The sequence below is a fragment of the Panicum virgatum genome, chromosome 3N (genome assembly GCF_016808335.1).
Source record: "Panicum virgatum strain AP13 chromosome 3N, P.virgatum_v5, whole genome shotgun sequence".
NCBI lineage: Eukaryota > Viridiplantae > Streptophyta > Magnoliopsida > Poales > Poaceae > Panicum > Panicum virgatum.
In genome coordinates this window covers 48354613-48365841 of record NC_053147.1, presented here as the reverse complement: position 1 = coordinate 48365841, position 11229 = coordinate 48354613, and positions in this window count along the sequence as shown.

The following is an 11229-nucleotide window of genomic DNA, read 5'->3' as shown; positions in this document are numbered from 1 at the left end:
AGGAATAATTCATGGATATACCTTACCTCTTTTGTAACTACCAAAATAGGCTTAGAACTAGCTGCACTACAAGGAAACTACCCGGACGTGTTGTAGTAGGACTCCAACCGTACTCAGCTAGGACTTTCCATGTAATCCTGTCCCCCCGGATATATAAGGGCGGGTAGGACCCCCACCAAATAATCATCAACACCTAAGGAAATACAAACCACACAGGACGTAGGGTATTACGCAAACTCGCGGCACGAACCTGTCTAAATCTTTGTGTTCCTTGTACCATCGAGTTCTAGAGCAGTCGATCCCTACCTACAAACCCTACTTCTAAGGGTATCCCTGAGACGGCATGGCGGTAAACACTGACACTACTTGACCGTTTGCCCGAGGGTGAGCTACTGAAGCATATTTAGCCTCGATGCAGGAGTTGTCGCAGAAATCCCAAAAAGATTGTGACGTGAAATTAGAGCCAAGATCCATAATGATGGTGTGAGGGAAACGAAATCGGTGGATAATGTCGGAGATGAAATTCACTGCTCTGTCAGATGAGATCTTGACAATGGGTTTGTACTCGATCCACTTAATGAACTTGTCGACTGCTACCAGCACATGATTGAATCCTCCTTGAGCTACGGTTAATGGTCCGATCATGTCCAAACTCCAACAGGCGAAGGACTATGATGGAGGGATTGTTATCAAATTATGTGCTGGGACTGTGAGTCTTTTTGCCAAAAAAATGGCAACCAGGGCATCGTCTGACAATGTCTTCTGCGTCTGAAACGGCTGTTGGCCAAAAGAAACTTGACCTGTAAGCCTTGCCGACTAGTGTTTTTGACGCGACGTGATTGCCGCAGACTCCTTCATGTATCTTTCTGAGGATGTCTTTGCCTTCTTCAAGGGTAAAACACTTCATGAGGATGCCAGAAGCAGAGCGCTTGTATAGGTTATCGCCGACTAGGACGAAACCCTTGCTGCGCCTGATGATGCGGGCTGCTTCAGCGCTTTTAGGATCGACATGTGGTGGAAGCTTGAACTCCTTGATGAAGTCGATAAACTGAGTCTGTTAATCTTCTTCAATCATCAGTACTTCTCTGACTATGGCTGGGGCCTCCGTGCCAGTGGCTTGTTGGCTTTGTACCTTGACTGATGGGTGATGAAGTTCATGGACAAAAACTCCTGGTGGAACAGCTGCTCGAGTAGATCCAAGTTTGGAAAGGACATCGGCTCCCACATTGTTGAGGTTGCGCTGAGGAAGACGAGCACGTTTGGCTGCATGAACCCTGCGCTCCTCTTTACGTCGATTTCTTGCCCTGCGGGCTGTGCGACGTAGCTTCATCTTCATCCGATGGAGCAGTCTTCGGTCACATTGTCTGCTGAAATCTGATACAAAACTTCGTTTGGATCATGCTGACTAGCTTCTAGTTGTTGGATGATCACTGGAACCAAACATTCAGGGGAGAAGCTTTCCAGGTCTGAGTCATAATCAGCTAGGATAGTTTCTCCGGACCCAGTTTCCCTCTCGGTTGCGACGGGAGTACCATGTTGGAATGGAAGGTCATCAATGCTGGCAACTTCCCACAGGTTGTCGAGTAGTTCTGTGAGGGTATGGCTTCGGCAGGATTTGAGTTGCATCTCGACAGTGCATTGGTGATAAAATCCAGGCTGTCTTGAGGTGACTTGACTGGATTTGGGTATTCGTCAAAAACGGGTGCCTCCCGGATAGCGGTGACTGAGTGGTTTTCAACGTGGAGTAGATGGTCCAAGCTATTTTCATAGATGGATTTAATCATCTGTTTGTAAGCAGATGATGAATTGCGCAAGCAGAAGATGGGTTGAGCAAGAGGAGTCCCAATCCAAGTAGATTTTTGTTTGAGGTTGATTTGAGTCCGAGTGGAACTCGAGTTGTCTTCGAATTTCGCCTCGATCTCCTTGGCGAGGTCGGGAAGCAACATGATGTCGTGATTGTTTGATCCTGCGAGTTTGTTGGAATCTTCCGACATGGTGATCTTCAGTGTGGGAGAATTGGTTAGGTGGCTATCAAAGCCGCCCAAACCGTTGGCGATGCAGACCCACGAGCCAAAGATGAAGATAGCGCCTTGAGGAGGCACCGTGGTGCTGAAAGCGAAGGTGGCCATCGAACTCGCCGAGTCCCCTACCTGGCGCGCCTAGCTGTCCGTGTTTACCGCCAAGCCTGCTCAGGGATACCCTTAGCAGTAGGGTTTGTAGGTAGGGATCGACTGCTCTAGGAAATCGATGGTGCAAGGAACACAAAGATTTAGACAGGTTCGGGCCGCGAGTTGCGTAATACCCTATGTCCTGTGTGGTGGTTTGTATTGCCTTAGGTGTTGATGTGTTTTGAGGGGGTACCTGCCCACCCTTATATATTCGGGGGGATAGGCTTACATGGAAAGTCCTAGCTGAGTACAGTTTGAGTCCTACTACAGCAGATCGGGTAGTTTCCTTTGTACTAAAGCTAGTCCTATGCCTATTTGGGTAGTTACAAGAGAGGTAAGGTACATCCATGAGCTATCCCTTACTCTAGAACATTCTATGCCTATAAGCAGTCCCGCTGCCCCGGGTCTGACATCATCCATATTTCTCTTACCCTTGTTTATGCATCTAAATATTCCTTTGACATTAGTTCATCCTGCCTACCTACACAATTTAGTCGCCGCCTTCCATGCGGAAATATAAATGACACTCTAGAATACTCTCTAGGTAAAATGCTGCACCAGTGATTCCGTCCGTTTACGGAATGATTCATGGTTCATGACAGTTTGTTTTCCAGTAATTGCTATATGTAATGTCGAGGCATTATTGGCACCGATGCCGGGCATTTCTGATGCGATTTTGATCTGCGGCAAAACTTCACGCAGAATCCAGAGTCGCACTTAAGAAGAATTCGGCCTCATATCATACCTCCTCAGTGTACACTCTCGGCATCAGAACAAGTTAGCAATGTGCAACACGCTTCTAACTCCATGGCTTAGAAGACTCTCCTAGATTTCTCAGCTCCTTCTGCCAGTAATGTTCCTGTTGGGCCTGATGCTAGTACTGGTGGAGAGAATTTCAAGATCAAGATGGGCTTAATTATGATGGTGCAGGCCAGCCCTTTCTATGGCAAAGGAAGTGAGGATGCCAGCGTTCACCTCTAGCAATTTCTGGAGCTTTGCAGTCTTTTGTTATCAAGGGAGTTTTGCAAGATGCTATCCGGCTCTGATTGTTTCCATTTTCTCCTCTAGGGAGAGCGAAGCAGTGGTTCTTTCCTAATAGGAGTTCAGTGACTACCTGGGATAATTGCACTAAGGCATTCCTTGCGATGTTCCCCTCAACGGACAAAACCAATGTCCTTCGTGGAAGGATTCGAGTTTTCAGCAAGCGTCAAATAAGACCTTTCCTGAAGCTTGGGAGAGACTTCAGGAATACATCCTAGCATGTTCGCACCACGGGATGGATAATTGGCTCATAATACAAAGTTTCTAAAATGGGTTGATTCAGACAACCCGTGATCATGCAGACGCTGCTACTAGTGGAGCTTTCTTCTCTCCGACCCTTGAAAGAGCTACATCTTTAGTTGAGAAGATGGTTTCCAACCAAAATTAGAATGACGATCGACTCTAATCATGTCAGCGGGGCATGCACTCCATCAAGGAATCTGACATGCTAGCTGCAAAGATTGATCTCCTCCCCAAGAAATTTGAGGGATATCCACTAGATAAGGCTCAAATGTAGACACTACAAGCCTCTGATGCTCACATGACATGCGAGGTTTGTGGAAATACTGGACACTTAGGCAATGACAGCCCAAAAACCTTGGAAGAAGCCATGTTCATCAATAACACTGGGGTTCGTCCACAAGAAGGTCAGGGGTGGAACCAACCACACCCATTCTATCATGGAGGCAATGGAAACTCAAATTTCAATACCAATCAGCCTACCTTGAGGGATTTAGTCTATGGTCAGGTAAAGATCAACCATACAATCCAAAAGAAACTAACTGCTAATGACAAGTCCCTGGAGACCATTCAGGCCAAGTCGGATGGATTCTCCACCGCTGTGAAAAAACATTGAGCTTCAATAAGGCCTTTGAAACTCAATTGGCTCAGCTGGCTGGTGCCCTACCTACTGTTGTCGAAAGTGTCAATGCGGTGACTATGAGGGGAGGGAAAACCACTCGTGATCCAGCTTATCCTAGCACCGAGAACAAGACGAAGGCAGATGATACAGCAGAAAAGCCACCTGAGGAAGATCATTCCAAAAGGTGCACGATGGGAAGACGACACCACATGAATTCTATGATACACAAGTATTGCCGTTTCCCATGAGGGTAAAGAGCCAACGACGGATGAGCAGTTCAACCGCTTTGTGGTGGTAATTCAGCAAGTGAACATCAATGTGCCCTTGATGGATGCGATGAAAGTTCCAACCTACGCTCGCAATCTCAAGGACATAATTAACAACAAGCGGCCATTACCAACTACAGAAGTAGTCAAGCTCACTGAGGCGTGCAGTGCTGCCATATTGCATCAATTACCCAAAAAGAAGAAGGATCCTGGATGTACCACCATCAAATGTTCGATTGGGACACAAATCTTTGACAAAGCCTTATGTGATCAATTACCCAAGGCAGTATTCGATTGACTCAACTACTCGGTGTTAGCCCAAACACCGATGTAGTTACAACTGGCAGATGTTGGCGGTCTTTAAGTCAGAAATAAAACCATCAACACCTGCATCTTTTCATAACTTTCGAACACCAAAAGTAGTTATAGGGTTTATTTCTAACCATTTCCACAAGTTTTGGTGATTCTTGGATTGCAGGAACCCATACGCAGAATAAGGCAAAAACATACAAAAGTCGCGACACAATTGCACAGAATATCCAACCCTGCGTCACACTTTCAAAGAGGGCCCACAAAATAGAGCAAACCGACGAATGAAGCTCCGGCACCGACGCATAGTCAAGAGGGCCCACTCACCAGTCACCCTGCAAAGGACGGTGGGCAAAGGCGGCAGAGTGGGGCCGGTTGAACCCCAAGTTCGGCCGAACCTGGACAGGTTCCCGGCCCCCTCAGTTTTGGAAGGAACTCAAGGAAGGTTGCCACTGCCATCCCAACGTCTGTTGCCAACGTTCCCGCGCTTTTCTCACCCAGGAACCGACCTCTCCACACTATATAAGGAGCCTCCACACACCCTCTCAAGTCATTCATTCATCCCATCACATACACAAGGAGAAGGAGGAGTAGTAGGACTCCACTTGTATCATTAGAGTAGGAAAGTGTGCGAGGTGGAGGATCGGAGAAGAGCCGGATGTGTCGGCCTGTCTTTGTCTTATACTTCGACGGGTACGAATCACTTGAGTAAGTATCCAAAGATCATCTTCTGTTAAGTTCTTGGTTCAGTATTCTTAAGTTATTCATTTATTTACGGGTTCATCATCCGTTCTCGTAACGGATGCTCTAGTGGAGGGCCCCTGATAAAGACGGGTAACCCTGCGCAACACTAAAGTAAGTAGTCGAAGGCTTAAGCGTGGTGCTTAGGTACTATATTGCCTTTGTTTGCCTCGTGCTCCACAGTATTGCGGGGTAGACCGCAGGTGGTGACAGCCCTGTCAGTCCGCTACGAAGTTGCTTCGTGGTTAGTGCACTATCCGAGTATGGCGTAGAGCCACAAGCCGGAGGTCCCTAACAGTACCTGGGTCAGACCAGTGCCCGAAGTAAACAAGTGACAAACCTAAGTTTACCTTGCCTTGTTCCTTAGCCTTAGATAAACCACACTACCCAAAGCTCTCCTACTTCTTGTTCTCCTAGGTTAAGCTAGCCATAAGATCATTACACCTCTGTTCCCTGTGAAATTATGATACCCTAAATACTCTCTAGGTGAAGTGCTACAATGGTATTTTCTGTGCGCTTGCGGATCTTATCTGTGATCGTTAAGAAATACCAACAGTAGACCCCACAGTATGGCACCCCGAAAGCATTGCTAAGGATTATCCAGTGAGGACACGGGATTGCTTTATTCCTGTTGACTTCGTGGTATTGGATATGTATGACCAAAAGGAGACGACTCTCATTTTGGGACGCCCATTCCTCAACACAGCAAATGCCCACATTGATGTTGGTGCCGGAGAAATCTGACTTCGTGTCAATGGCAAAGAGGAGAAATTTGACTTCCAGCCCAAAAAGAAACAATGTTTGATGATTCGAGTCAAATTTAGGCAAAATCCTCAGAAGATCAAGGAAGTCGAAGTGACACCTTCCAAGAAAGACAACCTCATCTCTTTTATGAAGACATTCATGAAAGAAGAACAAGGGAAGTCAAAGAGGCCAAAGAGGAAGGGGAAGCCTAAGATCACAAAGACCAAGGATCCATCTCCCGTGCCACCTACAACACCAAGGAAGGCCAAGAAGGTGTGGCGCAAGAAGAAGACATCATCGTCCACCACCACTTCTCTAGGTATGGACGAATCGACCTCAACCTAACTAGGCATGCTTGGGGGAGGTTCCCTCCCCCATGTCAATTTATCCTTTACTACTTTTCATAGTTAAAATAAAATAAAAATGTATTTCCTTTATCAAACTTCCCTTTTGTCATATGCTTATGAAATGCTTAATCTCTTTAGAGTTGAAGCGATGAAAATTTGCTCTTTTCTGCTTATTTTGTCTGTCTAGTTTATAACTTTGGAGCTTTCTTAAATTTGAGTTTGTTGGCTTGATAAACTTATTGCTCAAAACCTGAAAATCCTATGGGTAGCATATATTAAATCCAAGTCTATGTTGTTGTGAGTTTAGATATGGTAAGTACAGCAATATAATCTTTTAATAAGAAAAGTTTGAAGTCTGGAGTTTAATTTTTGCAAAGAAATAAAATAAGAAAGGCAACTTCCTCAATGGTGCAAAATACCTACCAGAGCCATATGAGTAGTGTTGCAAAACCTTACCCATATGCTACTTGTTATTTCATTGAGTTTTGTCAAATTGGGTGATCCTAGCAAGAATCTTTTCATACCATGTGTTCAGGATCATGTATATGCCCATATTCATGTGCAAAATTCCTACACTTGGAATTAGCATTATCCATCATCCATCCACAAAATAAAAACTCCTTGATTGTTTCATGATCATTCTCTCCATGTTATTAATGCTATGGGCTATTAAGAAAAAGGAAAAGATGCATACCGAAAGAAGGTATGCCACATTCTCAAAAAGAATGTTAAAAATAGAAAAGATGCATGCCCAAATAAGGTATGCCACATGCTAACAAGGCATGTCAAAAAAAATGTATAACCCATATCCATGAGAAATAATAATAATAAATGAGAGAGATGATTCACGGCAAGGAGTTAGTCATATCACCACTCATTCCATTTCATTCCATACACATGCACATCTTGATCACATTTGTATGATTTGATTTCATCATGGATTCACTCTTTAACTTTGCAATATATGAAGTACAAGTATGCCCAATCTTTTATCCTACCCTTGAGCTCCACAAAAGCCCTTTAGTAGGAAAGGAGAAGGGCATCCTTGCCTTGGTGAGGATATATACATTGAGTGATTCGAGAGAATCATTTGAGGAACTTTGTCTTGCTTTTTGAAAACATTTTTAAGAAAAACCTTCACATGGATTGCTGATCTATGAATGAGGAAATGTGGCTCTATGCACTGTTCTAACTCTCAACAGCTCAAGACGAGGAGAAGGCTAAAAGCCGCATGGATGAGTATGGGATAAAGCAGAGGTATGTGAGCCAACTTATTCAAATTCATAGATAGGCTACTTTGTTATAAATCCTGACGTGACAAGTATGACTTGGTGTGATTTTCTAATCAACAACCTGATTTGTCCTGATTTGCTCGTGTCGAGCAAAGGACAGCTTTGGGGATCTTGTTGACGCTTGTTAACGACCAATTTCAAGCGTCAATCTGATCAGAAAATCTTTGGAGTTTAAATATTTCGTATGCATATTTATCCTAAATAAAGCCAAAACCCACTACACTCTTAGAAATTACACAATGTTGGAAAAGTAGCTAAATACAGGTTGTGAGGGCCTTATGATCCACGGGAAAAATCGTCGACTAATTAGAGTGCAGAATTCAGGCTCATATGGATCAATGGGCCCATTTACATTACCAAACCAAGTTACCAGAGGTCCAGGCACGTGGAACATTGAAAACAAGACACGTGGGAGGCCACAAGAGCAACCTGGAGGTGGTTGGGGCCACCTGATAGTTGGTCGACCGAGTGGGCCCAGGCGCCACCGACCTCCAACCTCTGGAAGAAGCTTCCTTCCTGCTTCCTTAAGTCAGTTCAAGGTGTTAAGACTATTGCAACTCGGCGCAAGACTCCCCATTTGCACCCTATATAAATATTAGAGGGGGAGGGGGTAAGAATGAGGGCAAGCACAAGTTGAAGCTCTAGCTCCATTTCTCTCATGAGTAGTTCTAGACTAGTGGAGTTTAGGTGAAATAGTTGTTGGATCGCCAGACGTGCTTCAAAGATTAGGTATGGGTTCGCTACTAGTTCACTTTTGTAATATTCGGTCGTATTTGATAGACTTTTCTTACAGTTATTTATATTTGCATGGTTTATGCCCTGCGGTGTCAGACATAGAATTCATGACTAGTTTGCTTTGTTACTATATGTTTGCATAGTTAGAGACTTAGCTCTAGTTAACTTTTACATGCTCCAGTATTCGTATGTTTGCTCTAGTATAATATCTGTCCATCCAAAGGGTGGGGGCTCCGCGTGGGATACTAGAGTATCACTTATTAGTGTAGACATGGTGTTTGGGTTAAATAAGTGTTGCTGGATGTCGCCTTTCCCACGATTTGTAGAGGTAGCCTGCAGGTGGTGACAGTCCTGTTTAGTGGCATCGTAATCCTCCACGTTCGGTTAGGGGGTTAGGAGGGCTATAAAATGCTGTGATGGCTTGATAGTCATATATGTCAGCCATTTGTACAATTCTCCCTTGTATTAGGAATAACTATATAGAGGCTAACCATATTTTGCGCAAAGTATAAAGTACTAGTAAATTGTATAAATGTTTTAAGAACATTAGAGAGACCTGACTAACTAACTTCTGCCTAACTCCTTGCCTCTTTTACTTTTATGAGTTTACTTGTGTTTCACACTACCTTCATTCATATTTATCTTACCCCTGTTTATGCATCTAAATATTCTGGTGAGATTAGTTCATCCTGCCTACCTACATAGTTTAGTCGCTGCCTTCTCTGCGAAAATATAAATGACACCACGAAATACTCTCTAGGTAAAATGCTGCACCGATGATTCCATTCGCTTGATTCATGGTTCATGATAGTTTGGTTTCCAGTAATTGCTATGTGAAATGTCAAGGCATTGTTGGCACCGATGCCGGGCATTTCTTATGTCGTTACAGGAACCAAGCTGAACGACCCGGTATCTGAAGTAGACATTACGAAATACCAACAATGGTGAGAAGAGTATGAAGCGAGACAATCAGTATTTACAGCCGAGGAGGGTCACTTAGTCTTGTCTCACACCCAAAAAAGAAGGCTGCAATAGATGTGCAAGAAGGAGTCCATGGAACAACAAGCGGAGGTTGTACCAGCAAGGTCGGTGACAACAAGTAGGTATGTAGGCCCAAGCTAGTTGTTTCATCATCAGCTTGAAGAAGAAGCAAGATATGGCCGATAATGTTTATCGCCCTTAGAACGAAATATGTCCGATGTACGTTTATCATCGTTCTTAGAAAATTTTGGTCCAGAGGCTTATTTTTTTGTCATGCAAGCATCAACAAAAACAGGGGGGCATATGTTGATGACCAAAATTGGCAATAACCGGTCTAACTAGTATCCCTAGGTAGTCTGATCGGTCTAGTACATGTAGCCGATCTGATAAGGATAGACCAGTCTGACCGGTAGGTTTGACCGGTCTGAACCTTGTAGCCGGTGTGATGAGGTCAACCAGTCTGACCGGTGTAGCAGGAGTCTAAGTACAATTAGGGATTTTCTTGGGTATCTGTAAAAATAATTCTTTAGGGAAATCCTCCCCGCCTTATAAATATAAAGGGCCACGGCAGATTGATGTTTTTTTATCCAATCGATCAAATATACAACTTTTATCTTTTACTTTTTATTGTCCTAGATTTTTCAATCTATTACTTGTTGTTCCTCATTCGTATCTATGTCGATTGAGGGCGTTTTAGGTGGCCTGCGGATTCTAGAACAACCCTGCGTGCGTCTGCCCCGACAGGTCTTCCCGGGCTAGCGTTCGTTGGTCCTTCGCCGGCCTGCCCCGGTGAAATCGGTCTGACCGGTCCACGCAGGAGGTGCTGCAGCGAGCTCCTCTTCGCACCGCATGTTCAAGTGCGTCCTTGTGTTGGCCCTAAATTTAGGTCAACATGCGTCCCAGCGGCCCTAAATTTTAATACATATATGGACCTTGAATTGGATTGGATATTTTTTCGACTTAAGGTGAACTAGACTCGACGTGGATTATAAATATTTGGATCTTCCTTGGATTTCTCTTATTTGGATATAGAATTCGATCTATCCCATCCCAGGAGTAGGCGACGACTTTGCTTGCTTCAAAATGAGGTGAAATAGTCGGATCTCGTGTTATCTACTAGTCTTTTCAAACGACATGTGCTTGAAATGCGCGTGTCGTATAGTCCCATGCAGAAAAAAAAATGACTGGGACACAGCTGCTCATGTTTGGATCCTCCGCAACCAATAATTAGCTAGCTAGCTAATTGATAATAATATCTTTTAGCTAACTATCTATTAACTGGATATTTTTGGATCCACCAACTAATTGCTAATTATTAATGTTAAGAGCGATGATACCCATGTGTTGGGAAATTTAACATTTGGATTGATGGTAATACAGTTTTGACTTTTTAAGCTGGCATTAACTGAGTTCAACCAGCTAATGAGATAATATTATTTCAATTAGCTAGAATATCATTAGGTAGTCCATTAGCTAACTTGTTTGGATCCATAACAGCTAAATTTAGCTAGCTAGCTAATAATTAGCTGGACAATCCAACCAGGGTCTTACACGGATCCAGACTTTTCCGGACTTCACTACCACATCATGGAGGGCATAATATTCAGCTGTAAGGGATCTAAAGTCGTCACCGGTTGATTTGAATAAAAAAAAACATTAGTACATGTCATTTGTTATGTTTACTTATCAGCACAAGTGGGTTTGTATATTAACCAGTCGTCCCTTGCGACCGACGGCAGCCCA